The sequence below is a fragment of the Acinonyx jubatus genome, chromosome B3 (genome assembly GCF_027475565.1).
Source record: "Acinonyx jubatus isolate Ajub_Pintada_27869175 chromosome B3, VMU_Ajub_asm_v1.0, whole genome shotgun sequence".
In the NCBI taxonomy this organism is placed as follows: domain Eukaryota; kingdom Metazoa; phylum Chordata; class Mammalia; order Carnivora; family Felidae; genus Acinonyx; species Acinonyx jubatus.
Window position 1 is genome coordinate 80319332 of NC_069386.1, and position 16505 is coordinate 80335836.

Sequence of the window (16505 nt, forward strand, 5' to 3'; positions counted from 1 at the left end):
TTTTGAAGGGTCACATACACCCCAATGTTTATAGCAGTGTTATCGACAATAGCCAAAATATGGAAAGAGCCCAAATGTCCATCAATGGATGAATGGATAAAGAAGATGTGGTACATATATATACAATGGAGTATTACTCAGCAATCAGAAAGAATGAAATTTGCCATTTGCAACTACATGGATGGAACTAGAGAGTATTATGCTAAGTGAAATTAGTCAGAGAAAGACACATACCATATGTCTTCACTCATATAAGGAATTTAAAATACAAAACAGATGAACATAAGGAAAGGGAAGCAAAAATAATATAAAAACAAGGAGGGGGACAAAACATAAGAGACTCTTAAATATAGAGAACAAACTGAGAGTTGCTGGAGGGGTTGTGGGAGGGGGGATGGGCTAAATGGGTAAGGGACTTAAGGAATCTACTCCTGAAATCATTGTTGCACCATGTGCTAACTAACTTGGATACAAGTTAAAATAATTAATTAAAAAAATAAAAAACACTTCCTTGAGAAAGAAAGTATAAGGGTTCCTTTTTCTCCATATCCTTACCAACATTTGCTCTCTCATTTTTTTGTTAATAGACATCATAACAGGTGTGAAGTGATATCTCATGGTTTTGATTTGTATTTCCCTGATTAATGATGTTGAACATCTTTTTATATTTTGCTATTTGCTATATGTATATCTTCATTGGGAAAATGTCTCTTCAAGTCTTTTGCTCATTTAAAAATCTGGTTTCTTTTTCTATTGAGAGAATTCTGAGAGTTCCTTATATATTTGGAATGTCATTGGTTATATGGTTTGCAAACATTTTCTCTTTTATTAATTGTTTCCTTTGCTGTGCAGATACATTTTAGTGTGATATAGCCTGCTTGTTTATTTTTGCTTTTGTTGCCTATGTTTTCTGTGTCATACCACAAAGAATCATAGATGGAGCTTTTGGGTGGCTCAGTCAGTTAAGTGTCCAACTTTTGATTTCGGCTCAGGTCATGACCTAGTAGTTTTTGAGATCGAGCCCTGCATCAGGCTCTATGCTGACATTATTGGGATTCTATTTCCTTCTCTCTCTGCCCCTCCCCCAATCACACACACACACACACACACACACACACACACACCCCTCTCTCTCTCTCTCTCTCTCTCAAAATAAACAAATAAACTTAAAAAAAATCCTTAACAAGACCAGTATCAAAGAGGTTTTCCCCAATATTTTCTTCTAAGAGTTTTATGGTTTCAGGTCTTATCCTTAAGTCTTTAATCCATTTTGAGTTAATTTTTGTGTAAGATATGGACCCAGTTTCAGTTTTGTATGTGGGTACCCAGTTTTCCCAGTACCATTTATTGAAGAGGCTAGTTTTCCCCATTTTTTATTCTTAGTGACTTTGTTGAAAATTAGTTGACCATATATTCATGGTTTTATTTCTCTATTCTGTTTAATTGACCCATGCACCTATTTTTATGACAATACCACAATGTTTTCATTACTATATAAGATAGTTTGAAATCAGGAAGTATGATGCCTTTTCTTGCTCTCCTCTTACTGCTGAAAGTTGCTTTAGCCTTTTGTAGTATTTTATGGTTCCATGCAATTTTAGTATGGCTTTTCTATTTCTGTAAATGCATTGGAGTTTTTTTTTTAATTTTTTAAAATGTTTATTTATTATTGAGAGACAGTGAGAGATAGAGCATGAGCATGGGAGGGGCAGAGAGAGGAGGAGACACAGAATATGAAGCAGGCTCCAGGCTCTGAGCTTTCATCACAGAGCCCCACATGGGGCTGGAACCCACAAATTGTGAGACCATGACCTGAGCCAAAGTCAGATGCTTAACCGACTGAGCCACCCAGGCGCCTCTAAATGCATTGGAGTTTTGATAGAAATTGAATTGTGTCTGCAGATTGCTTTGGGCAAAATGCACATTTTAACAATATTAATGATTCTAATCCATGAATATGGGATGTCTTTCTATTTATTAGTGTCTTCTCCAATTTCTTTCATCAGTGTTTTATAGTTTTCAGTGTATAAATCTCTAGCCTCCTTGGTTAAATTTATTCCTAAGTTTTTTATTCTTTTGTGTGCTATTGTAAATGGGATTGTTTTCTACTTTCTTTTTTGGGTACTTTGTTGTTAGTATATAGAAACACAACTGATTTGTGAAGACCTGGATTTTCTTAATCTCTTTGGGATACTGTACAGAAATACAATAGATTGGGTAGTTTATTAACAGCAGACATTTATTTCTCACAGTTGTGCAGTCTGGGAAGTCAAAGATTAAGTGTCTGGTAGATTCAGTGTCTGCTGAGTGCTCACTTCCTCTTCACAGATGATACCTCTTTGCTTTGCCATCACATGGTGAAAGGGGGCAAGGGAACTTTCTCTGGCCTCTTTTATAAGGGCACCATCCCATTCAGGAGGGATCCACCTTCAAAAACTAATGACCTCTGAAAGTCTCCACCTCCTAATACCATCACCTCTGGGGTGGGTATTTCAACTTTTGAGGTTTTGGAAGGAACACAAATATTCAGTCCATAGCACTGAGTAAGCACTGTGAACATAGAGCTAGGTCAAGCAATGCTTTTATGACTTGTTTTTTCATGATGATCTCAATATATGTATTTATATATAACCCTTATAAACCCTTATGTGTTTTATGTGGTATATATTCTTTATGTGACATGTATACTTATGAATATTTTAGATTTACTTTTATGCTTATGTCTCTGTAATCCCTTTCAAAAGAATTCCATGAAGCAATATATTTTGTATTATGGTGAAATGTTTTTATAACAAGTGTGTTGATAGAATGTTTATTTCAGCAATAAATTGGTAAATTTAATAATAAAATGATGTTGCCTAGAGTAAAGGGAAAGATTGGTAATGTGTACAAAAACTCATTCCCACCCATGTTTCTGAGTCTATATGTATATGGTGTGTTTATATGCACATACATTCATAGGAAAAGAAATGACTTTTTCTAACTAAAATTATCTTGGAAAACCACATCGTTCTATAATGTATTATGTTTATGCTGGAAGAATATTTATAAATGAGGGTTAGTTATTATATTAATAATTTTCTCAGTAAGAGGAGGAGTCTAGTTTAAAAGGTTGTGGAGGCTAAAAATGCTTTGTTAGTTATAAGACTGAGTTGTAAATAACATGAAACAGATATCCTGACCACTATCCCCTCTATGTCTGATGGCACATAGTAGGTGTTTGCTTGCTGACTTGCTTTATCATTTTTGGTCAGATCTTCTCAGTAGTACCCTGAAGACTGTTTACTTGAATAGACAAGATTCAGACCTATGAAAAAATTAAATTCTAAAATAAGGAAGCTTCAGAAATACAGTGCAGAGTTTAAATAGCTTGTAACCTCCTGCTTCATAAGTTGGTCCCGACTGTTTTCTTTCCCTGTGTAAAGCAGCACAACTGTGCTTCCACCAGCACATTAATGCCACTTGGTTTCATGTTAAAGGTTTGTGTTTGGAGTTAAATCTAAGTGAAGCAGTAAACCATACTCTCTATAAAGTCAGGCAAGATAAAATCTTAAATTCAGAAGGATGGCAGGGAAATGTCTCAACAGGTTGAAACCAGTTTCTATGGACAAAATCACCCCAACGTCTGCTTCAGGCTCCAAATCTACGTGTTCATTCAGGGTCTAATCTACCTTCCCTGGGCTTTTTGAGGCTTTTTGGCCTTTATTGATGGGAATTTTCCCAGGGAAAGGACATAGGAATGGGGCTCAGCCTGATAGGGGTGTGAGGTCACTGTCATCAATCTGGGAATGTCCAGGAGAAAAGATAATGCCTTACATTTTTCTTGTGGGAGAAATCTTGCCAATTCAGGCCCTGATCCTGACACTGTTAGGGTCTCATTGCTGAGGCCCAACACTTCAGAACCCAACCTTTTCTTTCCCTCCCAAGGAGGCTACATGCTAATGGTGCCCAGTTGCACCTTACACAATGTCTCTAATGGCTTTCTGGATCAGTTAGGTCTCTGTTTACTGTGATTGAAATCCTAAAACATACTGGGTGATGCAGAAAAATGGACCTTTTGGCTCTTATAACCTACAGAGCCAGAGTAGGGCTGATTTCTAGCTCAAGCAGTCTCTCCAGCTCAACTCAACTCTGCTCTGCTCTTTCTTTCATTGGCTTTATTCCTAGACAGGTTCTTCATTCATGAATGCAAAATGGGCGAGCAGCTTCAAATTTGACATCCTTTCACTTTTAGAACCAGGAGCCAACAATGATTTTCATTAAAATGTCTCATTGCATCTCATTGGCTTCAGTGGGGCCCCATACCCATCTCTAACTAATTAATGTCTGTAGGTCAGGGGAATGTAACAAACTGGCTGGCTTAAGACTGAGTCGCATGCTCCATTCCTTTAATTGGATTCCCGCCCAAAGCATATAACCTAGGATGTTGGAAGACATGATGTCTGGAAATAATAAATCCAAACTTCAGGTAACCACAATAATAACTGATATAACTTTTATAATTATTATTATATATATAATATATTATATATAACTTACATAAGTTATATATAATATACTATATATAATATATAATATATAACTTATATAAGTTATATATAATATAACTTTTATAATTATTATAATAATAATAACTGATATAGCTTTTATATCATTATTATGGCTGAAAGTTCTATTGTGACCACCAGTGATTAATAATTTTCAGACAAGAATTTTTGCTTTATATGGATATCTAAAGAACGTAGAGAGATGCTGAGCATTCACCAATAAGAGTCACTAATGTCCACTATAGTTTGGTATTCAAGTATTTTTGGTTTCCAGATATCCTCAGAAAGTATATAAAATATACTGATTGAAGGGGCATCCATAGGCAGCTTGGGTGTGTGGTCATAAAAGCATGTGGTTGGAGTGTTTGAATGCTTGAAAATTTTATGAATGAAGGTCAATTTTGAAGCCAGAATTGGGCATTTTTGTTAGAAGATTAGCTAAACACTTTATCCTTTTGTGAAAGAATTTGACCTTTGGTTAAGCTCTGTTCTCCTGGAAACCTGAAAATGATAAAATGTCAGTAATATTTTTAGGCAACAATGCTATGGGGAAAAATGGCCCTTTGTTGGTAAAAATTACTACTGGAAAGTAGGAGAATTTCCCTGGTTTGGTCCCAACTGTGCTCTCTAAGAGGAGCTGTTTGTCCATTCTGCCTATGGCCCTAGCTTTGGGGGAATCTCTAAGAGGTCCCTTCCCTACCATCCATTATGTTATCTGGCTACATCTGCAGTGAGTGATGAGGGGCAAGCCCTTCTTAGTCTGGATTGAGATAACTGTAAATTCTGAGAGGAAGCCATAGGTTGGATATTTTCTGAGTACAGTGATTTGTATAACTGGGCATAACTTTTGTGGGAACCCTGGAAATTATGTCTATGAAATTGTTACAAAGATATGGGCTCCTATGAGGAATAATGCTTTTAAGGCTGGGTGCTCTTAAACTTGCCTATGTTCTGCTCATTGCTCTTGAGCTGTCACCTAGGGGCCAGATAAAATAGCTTCTGGGTACTGTGTGGGTTGCTGAACTGTTTGCCGCAAGACTCCTGCAGAAGAGTAATGCCTGATGCTGCCTTGCTGGCAAACTCTCTAGCAGACTGGTTGGCTACGATAGTCTTGTGTGTCTGAATGTTCACTTGGGCTTGAGAAGACCCATTGGTGGTATTGCAGACACATATGTAAAATGTAGCCCGAAACAAGGCTCAGATTCCTGATATCATGATGTGGCAGATAACTATATATTATGCCTGTTTCCTTTTCTTCCTGGGTACAAAGCTAGATTGTATTTCCCAGTCTCTCCTACAGTATGTGTGGCTATTTGACCAAATTTTAACCAATGGAATGTGGATGGAAGTGTAGAAAAGTACTTCCAGATCTGGCCCATAAAAACCCTCCCTGTGCCATCTCCATCTGCCCAATGACTGCCAAGGACTCTAAGGTTCTAGAGGAGGGCAAAATCTCAAGATAGAGTCCCTGAATCACCATATAGAAGGTCACCTGCAATCAGAACATCCATTTAGACTTCCAGTGAACAAGAAACACACCACTGTTATATTTATCCAGGGTATTTTGGAGGCTCACCTGTGAAATCAGCTAGTACTTCCCCCAGCTAACAGTTGCTAACTAACATCTACTAGGCCTCAGATTCAGACATTTTAACATAATACACTAAGGGATGCAGGCTTGTCACATTTCCAGGAATAACTTCAGGGTTTTTTAAACCTCTAAAATGCAAACAGAAGATGTATGTTTACATCGTGAGCTGTTGATTTGGAAATAATACTCATTTACTCCTGATATGGTAAGAATTTGGGACACAACTCCTAATTGTAAGTAGGGGAAAATGGCCAGGAGGAAACATTTGTATAAATGTTGCTCGGTCTGTAATAACACCACCAATTTCTGCCTCCCAGTTCAGAATGGCAGAGAAAGGCTGCAAGTAGACTGTTGTACTAAAGATGAGAGAAGTTTCTACAGCCTTTTCTACAGCCTCCAGACTGGAACAGGGACTCAAGGGGATTCTAGCCCATTGTTGTTTACAGTCCTGTTTCCTACCTAGACTGTGGATGGACAGCCAGTGGAAAATTAGTCCATGAAAAAAGGATTCTATGGTAAAATAAATTAGGGAAATACTACATAGTATATTCTCCCCATGAGGGATCTCAATGCATATAAGCAAATTAAAGACTCTGAGAAACCCTGTAATAAGGAATCCTGTTTTTAACTCTGTAAGTTTTTAGTAAGTAACAGTATAAATATTATAATTTTATTATATGTTATTATATTTTATTAAATTATTTAATTTATATTTTTTAATTGCTATAATTTTATTTATAATTAGATAATACATGTATAATAAACTACCCCCAAATCTGTTCAATACAGTAAAAGTTTATTTCTCATTCATTGAAGTTCCATGTGAGTCAGTGGGTGACTGGGAGAGCATGGCTATACCCCAGGTCATTGGGGCCAGAGACTCAGGCTCCATTCACAGTGTGGGGCTGTTATCTTCTAGGGCTTCAGAATTTTCCACTAGATTCTTTGCATCCAGCTAGCAGAGAGGGAAGTATGGGAAAGTATGCTCCTAACTAACTTTAGAGATGTTTCTTTTTAGTTCCACTCACATTCCATTGGTGGGAACCAATTCTAAGGTCCACCTACAGGTAAGGGCACTGGGAATGTACCTGGAGGAAGAGGAGACACATGGATACTGGTGAGCAGTCTGAGTAGCTGTCACAAGTTGTCCTGCTGATCTCCAAATATTGTTTTCTCCTTTTTGCCCTATGACAAGCATATTCAAACCCCGCGGAAGCTACCTAAATTCCCATCTAGTCATGAAATTCAGCTGAAAATCCAGGAGTTTTTAGTGATACAGAGTCGTCTCTGTCAGAGGCAAAAAGGAAGACACATAGTGGTCCCTAACCCACAACCGTTCTGAAATCCTTCTCATCATTCAGGTCTGAAGCTTCCTGCCTCATTTCACTGATCTGGACTTGATTCTCCTCTGCAGAAGAAATTCATTTATTCTTTGTTGTCCATGGCCCTGGCTCTGCACCCTGAGAGGATCTCCTGTCCATTATCTTCCTTGAACTCATCTGAAGTGAGTGGTAAGGAGTAAGCCCTCCTTAGTAGCAGATCTTACAAGCCATTTCCTAACCATCTTAGTCCAGGGTCCAGAATCTGGCTGGATGTACAAATGAGAGCTACAGAGCTTCCCCTGATTGGGGTGAGTGGGCTATTAATGACAGTAGTAATAAGGCTTGACATTTCTATGATGCTGGTTTCCAAATGCTTTTATATACATTATTGTATGCAGTCCTCAAAATAAACTCATGAGGTGGGGATGTTTAACAGTGAGAAAGGCCACTGGGAGGTCTAAAGTTAACTATTATAGGCCCATTCGCAAGGCAAGAAAACACTTTGTGACTTGCTTCTGTTTTTTGGGTCCCCCCCACCTTTTTTTTTTTTTTTACCTGATCTGAGCCATTTTTGGGGTTAGTTATTCAGCCATATCAGATTGTTAAGAGTCTGACCTCAGATTTGATGAGCCACCATCCATCTCTTCCCAGTGAACAAAGACTTGCTTTTGGTAAAGGAGACTGACAAGGTTCTTCTCATTCTGAGAAACCATATTCAAATAGGAAATACCCGATTCCGCCCTGCTCTCTCCTCTTTATAGAACCATGGGATTTCAGTTCTAGAAAGGCCAGTAATTGTTCTAGAGCCATGACTCATTCCATCTTCCTCAGAGACTGAAGGGTTCTTCAGAAGTGTCTTCATGGGTCAGTTCAGAGCAGATGAGGTAGGGGGAGTGGGGGTTGAGAAAGGCTCATCAGTTTTGGTTCTGGGCTTATCACCCCTCAATCAGGGCAGCTTAACTTTGGACTGTAGCATTAGAATAAAGCATTCAAGTACCAACAAAACTTGAAAACCATGGTTATTAGTGAAATACATTATCTCTGCAGATGAAAAACTTGAAGTCCTGAGAGGTTAATTGTACTGAATGCACACAGATGCTCACTGGAAAAACTGGCATTAACACTATGTTTCCTGAATCCCAGTTAAGTGTTTGCTCTGGAGTGGTTGCCTGTTATTTCTCTTGGTATATAGCATGTGGTCTAAGATTAAGGATGGGAGTCAAGCTCTGCCCGTGACTGAAGCATGGGTAGCTTGGGCAGGCAACTTCGACCTCTTGCTCTTGGTCTCACAAGTACTCATTAGGTGAAACAGGAACAATCCTAGCTTCCCATCCAGGGCAGGGCTGTTCTCTGAATGGCTGATGATGCACACTGCTAGAATCCTGGCATCTCTCAGACATTTTGTCAGCCCCTATTTACCAAGGCACTGCCTGAATTTCTTCTGCCATTCTGTCTCTTCATCCCCCATGCAGTTAGCCAACAATGCCATTTACAATCTCAAGTTAGAGAGGACAACATAATTGTCTTGTTAGATTTTGGGCTTTTAGAATATTGTTCTTCTCCAGAGTTTGAGGATAGAGTGGAGGGAGGTCAGCTTGATTCTGTCTCAACCCATGGTCTAAGAGTATTAAATATGCAAAAAATGGCTGCTCTGTTCGTATCTTCTCCTCCCCATACCCCTTCCCACCACATAATATTTGTTTATGCATAGGAATAGAAAAGAGTGATTACTTTAAATTTGCATTTCTTTCAACAATTGGGGAAATACCTTACTGTATCTTGTTTAAATGTGGCTTTTCAGGGGCACCTGGGTGTCCCAGTTGGTTGAGCGTCCAACTCTTGATTTTGACTCAGGTCATGATCCCAGGGCTGTGGGACTGAACCTCATGTTGAACTGTGTGGCCATGGAACCTGCTTAGGATTCTCTCTTTCTCTCCCTCTCTTTCTAAAATTAAAAAAAATGTGACTTTTCACACAATTCCAACTTTTGTGGGGGGAGAGGTGCAAGTAATTTCCTGCCGTGTCTTATTGTCCCCAGGGAAGGAAAACAGAGCTCCAATATTTGGGGCGTCAGTGACTGTGGAGGTTGGTTACTTGTTCCAACCACCAGGTTTGTTCCCAAAAAAGATTTGCATTTTGCCTGTGAGCAGGAGAGGTCCTCTGCAGGCCAAGGGATTGGGCCCTAGAATTGAGAGTGATGTGTTATGCCCTATAGATCATCCTTGCATGTGCCTGTCAATGCTCAACTGAGAGCTGGGGCTGTACTACATTAAGAAGGTCCTGAGGGTTGGTTTCCATCAGGGGAAATGATCAGGGCAGAGTTCATTGGTGGGAGTTTGCTCATGTTTTGAGAATTAAAACTTATTTATTTCAGAGTTAGAGTCACTTTCTCAGCTGTTTATATTCCATTTTTCATTTTTTTCCTGCTCCCTGCTTTGTTCTTTCAGTTTTTGACAAGTGAACAAAAATTCTTTTTAATAACTTTTAAAAAGATGTCATCATGCTGTCCAGAGAGGAATAAGTGATCAAACTGCCTAACAGAGAAACACTGTGCATTTGTTTTTATTTGCTCAGTATTAAATCTATATCTCCCCCAACCTCATTCTTTTCTAAATGTGTAACAACAAAGTAGGAGATAATTTTTATTTTTTTCCAATGTGCCTTCAGGGAAATCCCTTTTAAATCTATGGATTTTAGTCCAATGAGGGATCCTCTCCCTTTAGTCTACATTTTGCATATCGTCTGTTTCTTACAGGGCTTCCGTATTGTCTCAGGCTCCACTGGAAATGCAGCAAGGATTCCTAGCACATCCCAGTTGCCATAGCAACAGCAGTCTTTCCCATAATGAGCTGCATCATCTGAACTGATGTCACAGCATCATGCAGCAGGTCAAACAAGGCATCTCCTAGTATTGCATCCTACAGATGTGCTGTAAACATCAAAAGGAGACGGTGGGAGCGGGAGATGGTAAGTGTTGAATGTCCGGGCCTTAATTGCACGGCTGTTTTGTTGGTTAGTCGGTGTCTGCTAAGGCGGAGATGGGGGGATGTTGTCTGCTTAAAATGGACTAGGGAAAGAGGAGCTGTTTTACCTAAATCTGTTTTTCAGGCTGCTGGGTTAAGACAAAGGCCTGTAAGAGTCATACAGGAATCATAGTACATAGAATTATCCTTGCTCCATCTCTGCCTTTTATTTTTGGTGTTCTCATAGAATTTTTCATAAGCATAAGATAATTTTCTATTGCAAAATCCCAAATAGGCTCTGAAATGAGCAGTTCACAGCATTTCAGCATTGTGAAGATATATATTTCTTTTATTTGTTGGGCAGAGCTAATTGGTCCCCTATTTGCTCTTGTGATTTTTGAAATATTTAGTGATTTACAGTATGAAATTTAGTATCTACCTTGATTGGGTTTCAGTTTCTTCATGGCAAGGAACGAATGCTGAATAAGCATTTGACATAACCCTGATGTGAAAGGGGATCTCTTGCCTGTTCACGACGGAATTTATTAAAAGCATGTAGACCTAAACCAAATGAAATTACTTGAGCCTTTTGATTTATATGGTCGTCCTTCAACCCACGTCCTTCATAGTTAGTTGAAAGCCTGCCACGATATTTTTCCATCTCCAGACAGTCTCTAAAATAGCTGGAGTTGTTTGCAGGCGGACTTGTAACAAGTCTGTTCTCTGCGGCAGTTGCAATGAAGGGTAACGCTGAAGAGAGCCTCTGGAAGTGCCAGTGGGTGCTGCTGTTAACTTTAGCCAGAATCTTGTAAGACGAATAAATAGCAGAGTTCCCAGGGACTGTGGTGAATATAGATCTCTGGGCTCAGTCATAACCTCAACTTAATTCTAAACTACAGTAAACATGTACCATGTTCATTTCAACTCTTAGCTATGTCTTTAGGCATCTTCGTTGCCTATATATATATATATATATATATATATATATATATATCCCTCCCCCACCCCCCCCAAAAAAAAACTGTAGTCTGACAGTACCAGTTAAGGAGCAGTGTGTTGCCTTTTGTTTTGGGAAATGAAATGGATTTTTCTGGTGCAGCTGATTGCTACGAAGACAGAGAAAGGTGGAGGCACATGTCAGTTCAGTTGATCAATATGTCCACTTGGAATCAGGGAGTGGTCTTTTGGCTCAGTGCTGCTGAGTTGATAGTTTTTATTTGAAAAGTCTTAAAGGAAAGAATGGCAACCCCCGAGTTGCCCTTCTTTTAGGCTGTTTATTGAGCCTAAAAGAGATGTATCCTAGGAAGCAGCAAAAGCAGTATCTCTAGTGAGCTTGGAGTGATTCTTTCTTTCTTTTTTTTCCTCACAGTCGATCATATTGGTCCCATTAGGCACTAGCTGGAATGAGAGACCTTAGATTTTAATTAGTTTGTTTATACATATCACATACATACTACTCTCCATCCTTTAAGCTTATATGGCTGACATGCAGCTCTATGGGATGGGAGAGGTCAGCTCAGCCTGGCTTTATTGCAAGCACTTAGGACCACGAATTGTTCGTTGCCTGCTTTTTTGTTGTATAATGCAAACAGAAAGCTTTGCTGGGACTGCTGGGTATGAACGCAGCTAAGTCAGAAGCTGTAAGGTGACAGGGAGGAGTCCTAGATGGAGATGGGGGAAGGGAAAGTGTATCTAGTTGCTGGATTATGAGTCTGGAGAAAATCACCCAGTGCCCATTAGAATTCTTTTAAAGTATTATTTCCAAGGAAAAGCAAGGAAGAAAGACTTGTTTGGTAACATGAATTGTTAGGAGTAAAAATAACCAAAGCCAGCATTTTAATGAGTTTTCTATTTGCTTAATTTTTGTTTCTTTTGTCTAACAGTGTGTTCAGCTGCTTCATCATGGGTGATTTGTACAATTACTGGAAGTCACAGAAGCCAGATTCCTTAAGGGCAGTGTTAGAAAAAGTGGAGTCATGCTTTGAGGGTGGGGAAGGCGCTGGTGGGTGTGGGCTGACGCAGTTATCTGGTAGAATATTCTCTCCTTTCAGAGGAACCTGTGACCCCCCCCCCCCAACCCACCCTCCCCTGTTCCTGCAAGTATTCAAAATGCAGTTACAGTTCTCCAACTTTATGCTTTTGTGCTCTTTTTGCTCCAGGAGAACAAAGCCCTAGTAATGGGAGCTGTCATCCTGATCCTCAGTTTCTTTGCAGAAGGCCACAGCCTTCTGTGCTGCTCTCTGATTAGCTGCGTGTCTTAATTACTGGCTAAGGCTATTTCAGTTGCCTTAGTTTTAATATATCCCCAAGGGGTGGATGGTGTGTGTGTGTGTGTGTGTGTGTGTGTGTGTGTGTGTGTGTGTGTATGGGGGAGGGGAGAGATTGCTCTATGGCTGCATTTAGTGGTGTTTCACTGAAACTTTCTAGAATTGAAAGAATTTTGTTTCACAGTGATGAGTGAAAGGTCATAAAGACCATGTTTACTATGTGGCCAAGTTTCCACCATGGAAACCTCACAAGAAGCTAACCTTCTGCATGCTTTTGGTTATGGCCTTTCTTTCCCCCCTAAATTATAAAGTTGCAAATAAGTTAATTATTTATGGGAGTGATAGAAATAGTAACCAAAATAACAATTCTCATAATGTTCTCATTATGTATCCAGCACTGGACCTAACATTATATATAGCTCATTTAGCCCTTATAATGACATTATGAGATAGAGAATAATAATTGCATTTTTAGGTTTGGGTGGTGGTATTCATGTTTTGCAGAAACCAAGTCTTAGCCAGGTTAACAGAGTTGGCTAAGTTAAGTTAATGAGTGATTGGGTGAGGATTCCAAACCAATGTGATTTGACTGTGATACCCATAGACATTTTGGTTTTGTGACATCTTAACTGTGTGTACCATACGGATCAGTCATCTTTACTCTATCATACTTATCTTACCCTTCTCATTCTAATTGGAAAATCAGATTTCACATTTTCACACATAGAATGAAATTCCATTTATGACACTAAGTTCAATTTTACTGCACAAAAGAGCTTAAATTTTGGTGAGATCTTTATCTGATCCTAGAGATTGAACGAATACAGAATTGAGGCTTAGAACTTTTGCCAGTACCCTGGCTCAACATATATTTCTAGTAGGATCTACATATCGGAAATGCTAGATGAATGACTATGGGCATGATGGAATTGCACTAAAGGCAGGTCTTATCTAGGTCAATAATGAATCAAGTTTGTTGATTTTGTCTCACCAGCTACATAAATAGTGCTCAGCTAACTTTAAGACAGTTGCATTCCCTGGTAACACCAGACAAGGAATAGAAGAGGAAACTTCTCTCACAGCCAGAAGGTGTACTCCAAATATATCTCTTGGGTCAAGAAGATAAAAAGAATTTTTTTGCTGAGTGTATCAGTGGCTGAATCCAAATGCTTCCTATCTCTGACAAAGTACCAGAATGATGGTATTGTGCAACATCCTGGAAGCCTTGTGTTTGAGGAGAACTGATACAGTCATCTCTGCATCATCTTGCCCATCCCCAGCTATCCACGCCCAGCATCATTAGTGGGCTCTAAGGGCTGTTCTTTGTTTGACTGTGGGGCTAATGCCTACATGACAGCACATTGATATTGATTCTGGTATGGTGAATACTTAGAGATATCATTCCACGGAGCTCATTAGCCTTTTCTAGGTTCTGGGAAGACGTTAACCTTTGTCCCAGCTTGCTCCAAGGAGGTCCATGCTTGTGTCTGCCTGAGCTACAGAAATGAGAGGCTGACATGAAAGCAATAGAGTTAGTAGGTACAGTGACTGCATGAGTTAGATTCTAACTAGGAAATAAAAGGTCAGTGGAATTTAGGGAAGTCTGTAGTCCTGCTACATGTGTCTGATTTTCTCCTATTCCTAATCCTAGAATCAGTGAATTATAATTTGTTTTGATTCTATGGATTCAGTTCAATTCAAGTATTTATTGAGTATCTACTATGTGCCAGGCAATGTGAGGGAACATAGGAGTAAACAAGACAGATGCAAATCTCTCCCCCCATTATATTCTAGAGGGGTAGACAAAAATAAACAGGTAAATTTATACTGGAATAATTTATTCTCTCTGATACTATAATACTACTATTTCTATTTAGTTATGTTCCACTTGGTAATAGATATTATATATATATATATATATATATATATATATTTATACACACATATGATATAATAGATATAAGATATATATATCTAATAATATAATAGATATTATTTCTGCACATATGTATAGGTGCCTATGCATGTGTGATGTACATGTGGAGGTAAAGTCACTGCATCAAATTATAGCCTTGTTATCTTTCTGCTTAGGTTTGGATTAGAATTTTGCTAGGTATAAACAAAGCTTGCATGACAGTTATCATCCTGTTGGTATATGAGCTGTTCTGGAAGGTATAATTGTCATCAACCACAAAGTACACATCCATCTCAATTGACTTCAACCTGACATATGGAAATATGAAATGTGTATGACAGATCAGTTAAGGAGAGATTTTTTTTTCACTTTTATAAAAGATATTTCTCACTTTTAAAAACTATCCTGAGAGCCTTCTAAATTGATTGTTTTATCCAGTGAGCCAGTGGAGGTATATGCCACATGGGCACAAGTTCAGTCACCTCCAGCCATGAGCAGCCTGTCCATTCCTCCTAGTATGCCTTACAAATATCACTTAAATGAGAGACATTTCTTTAAGTGATTATATTAACTAAAGCATTTAAAACTGTGATTGTATTTTCATAAACTTTCCTGAAAGTTTTCAGGTGCATGTTCATACATATGTAAGTTGTGTCTGACTTGTGACAATCAATCATTTGCAGATTGATTATTTTCCTTTGATGGCAATTGCATATACCCAACTCTGTAAATAGGCCATGAGTGGGAAGGCATTTTGGGGGAATATCACTTTTTATAGGACTTTGGCCACAGCAACAGACTTTTAGGTATTTTGAATTAATAAGGCAAAAGATATTTTTCTCTATAAGCACATCCCTATCAGCAGGTAAATCCCCCAGCTGGTTTTGAGACTTGGTGAGGACAGAGGAGAGACTTTGTTTCCCTTGTAAGCCACCAGTGATGTTTTTATCTGTTTTTCAGCTAAAGGGCATGTTTCAGATTCTTCCAGGCATTTTGCAGCTGGGTGCTTTGAGTCACAAAGAGAAATGGGGAGAGATTGTAGAATCTCTAGAACATGGTCTCAAGCAGGACAATTCATGGGCCAAACTTGGCCTTCAGGCCTCCAGGGCGGGCTTCATGTGCTTGTAGCCCATGTAGTCACATAGGGCCCGTGCTAAGAAGAGTCCTCACTTGATTTAATGTTCTGCAGTCACCATCGTGAAATTCATAAGAATAATTTTGAGCAAGGGGTTCTGCATTTTCATTTTATACTGGACCCTGCAAGTTATTTGGCAGTCCTGTATGGCCATTTTGATATAAAAAATTGACACTCAAATTTAAGTTCCAGATTTCTCTTTAAGAATTAGATGATGTGTCTCATTTGGCAAGGGTTGACTTAGCAGTACTCTCCAATTCATCATGGTCTCCCATCAGTCCCCTCCATTTACCCCCAACTGCTACTGCCTGAGCCCTGTAGATACTTGAGTTTGAGACCTCTGCTCTGGAACAATTCAAACAGAAATTGTAGAGCTTAAAATAACTGAAGTACCATTGTCAAAACAACCCAGGGCAAAGACTCCATACGTGGTAATTTAAAGGCATCCATGATAATTCAGTGCCATGCACAATAATTCAGTGGCATTTCTTTTATAGGCAGTGGGGGACATGTTACATTATACCTGAAGATATTTGGTAGGTCAGGCCTATTTGTCATTACCATTGCTTTCAGGGGAGAAATCAAATCTTTGCAAAGCAAGCTAATTAACCATCCTGTGGGTTCATTGTTTATATTTATTCTTCCACTCTTTGTTTACTCCTTGATTACTTTTATCACCTTCTTTGTTTAACTCTTATTTAAATTACACAGCATTTTTATGCTGGCTGGATATTTTTTCAGCATTATCTTTATTTATTTATTTTT

General features: G+C 38.8%; 1 protein-coding gene across 3 annotated transcripts in view; it reads left to right on the plus strand.

Annotated features, from left to right (window-relative positions):
* Window positions 1-2335: 2335 nt before the first annotated feature.
* AKAP6 (A-kinase anchoring protein 6) overlaps window positions 2336-16505 on the plus strand; it is a 487418-nt gene continuing 473248 nt past the window's right edge. The window contains exons 1-3 of one of the 3 annotated variants that reach the window (XM_053224350.1): window positions 2336-2483; window positions 7500-7649; window positions 10216-10427. The gene's annotated coding sequence lies outside the window, so the exon portion shown is untranslated. The remainder of the gene's footprint in view (window positions 2484-7499; window positions 7650-10215; window positions 10428-16505) is intronic. The other 2 variants (XM_015073684.3, XM_015073690.3) reach the window with 2 other exon arrangements.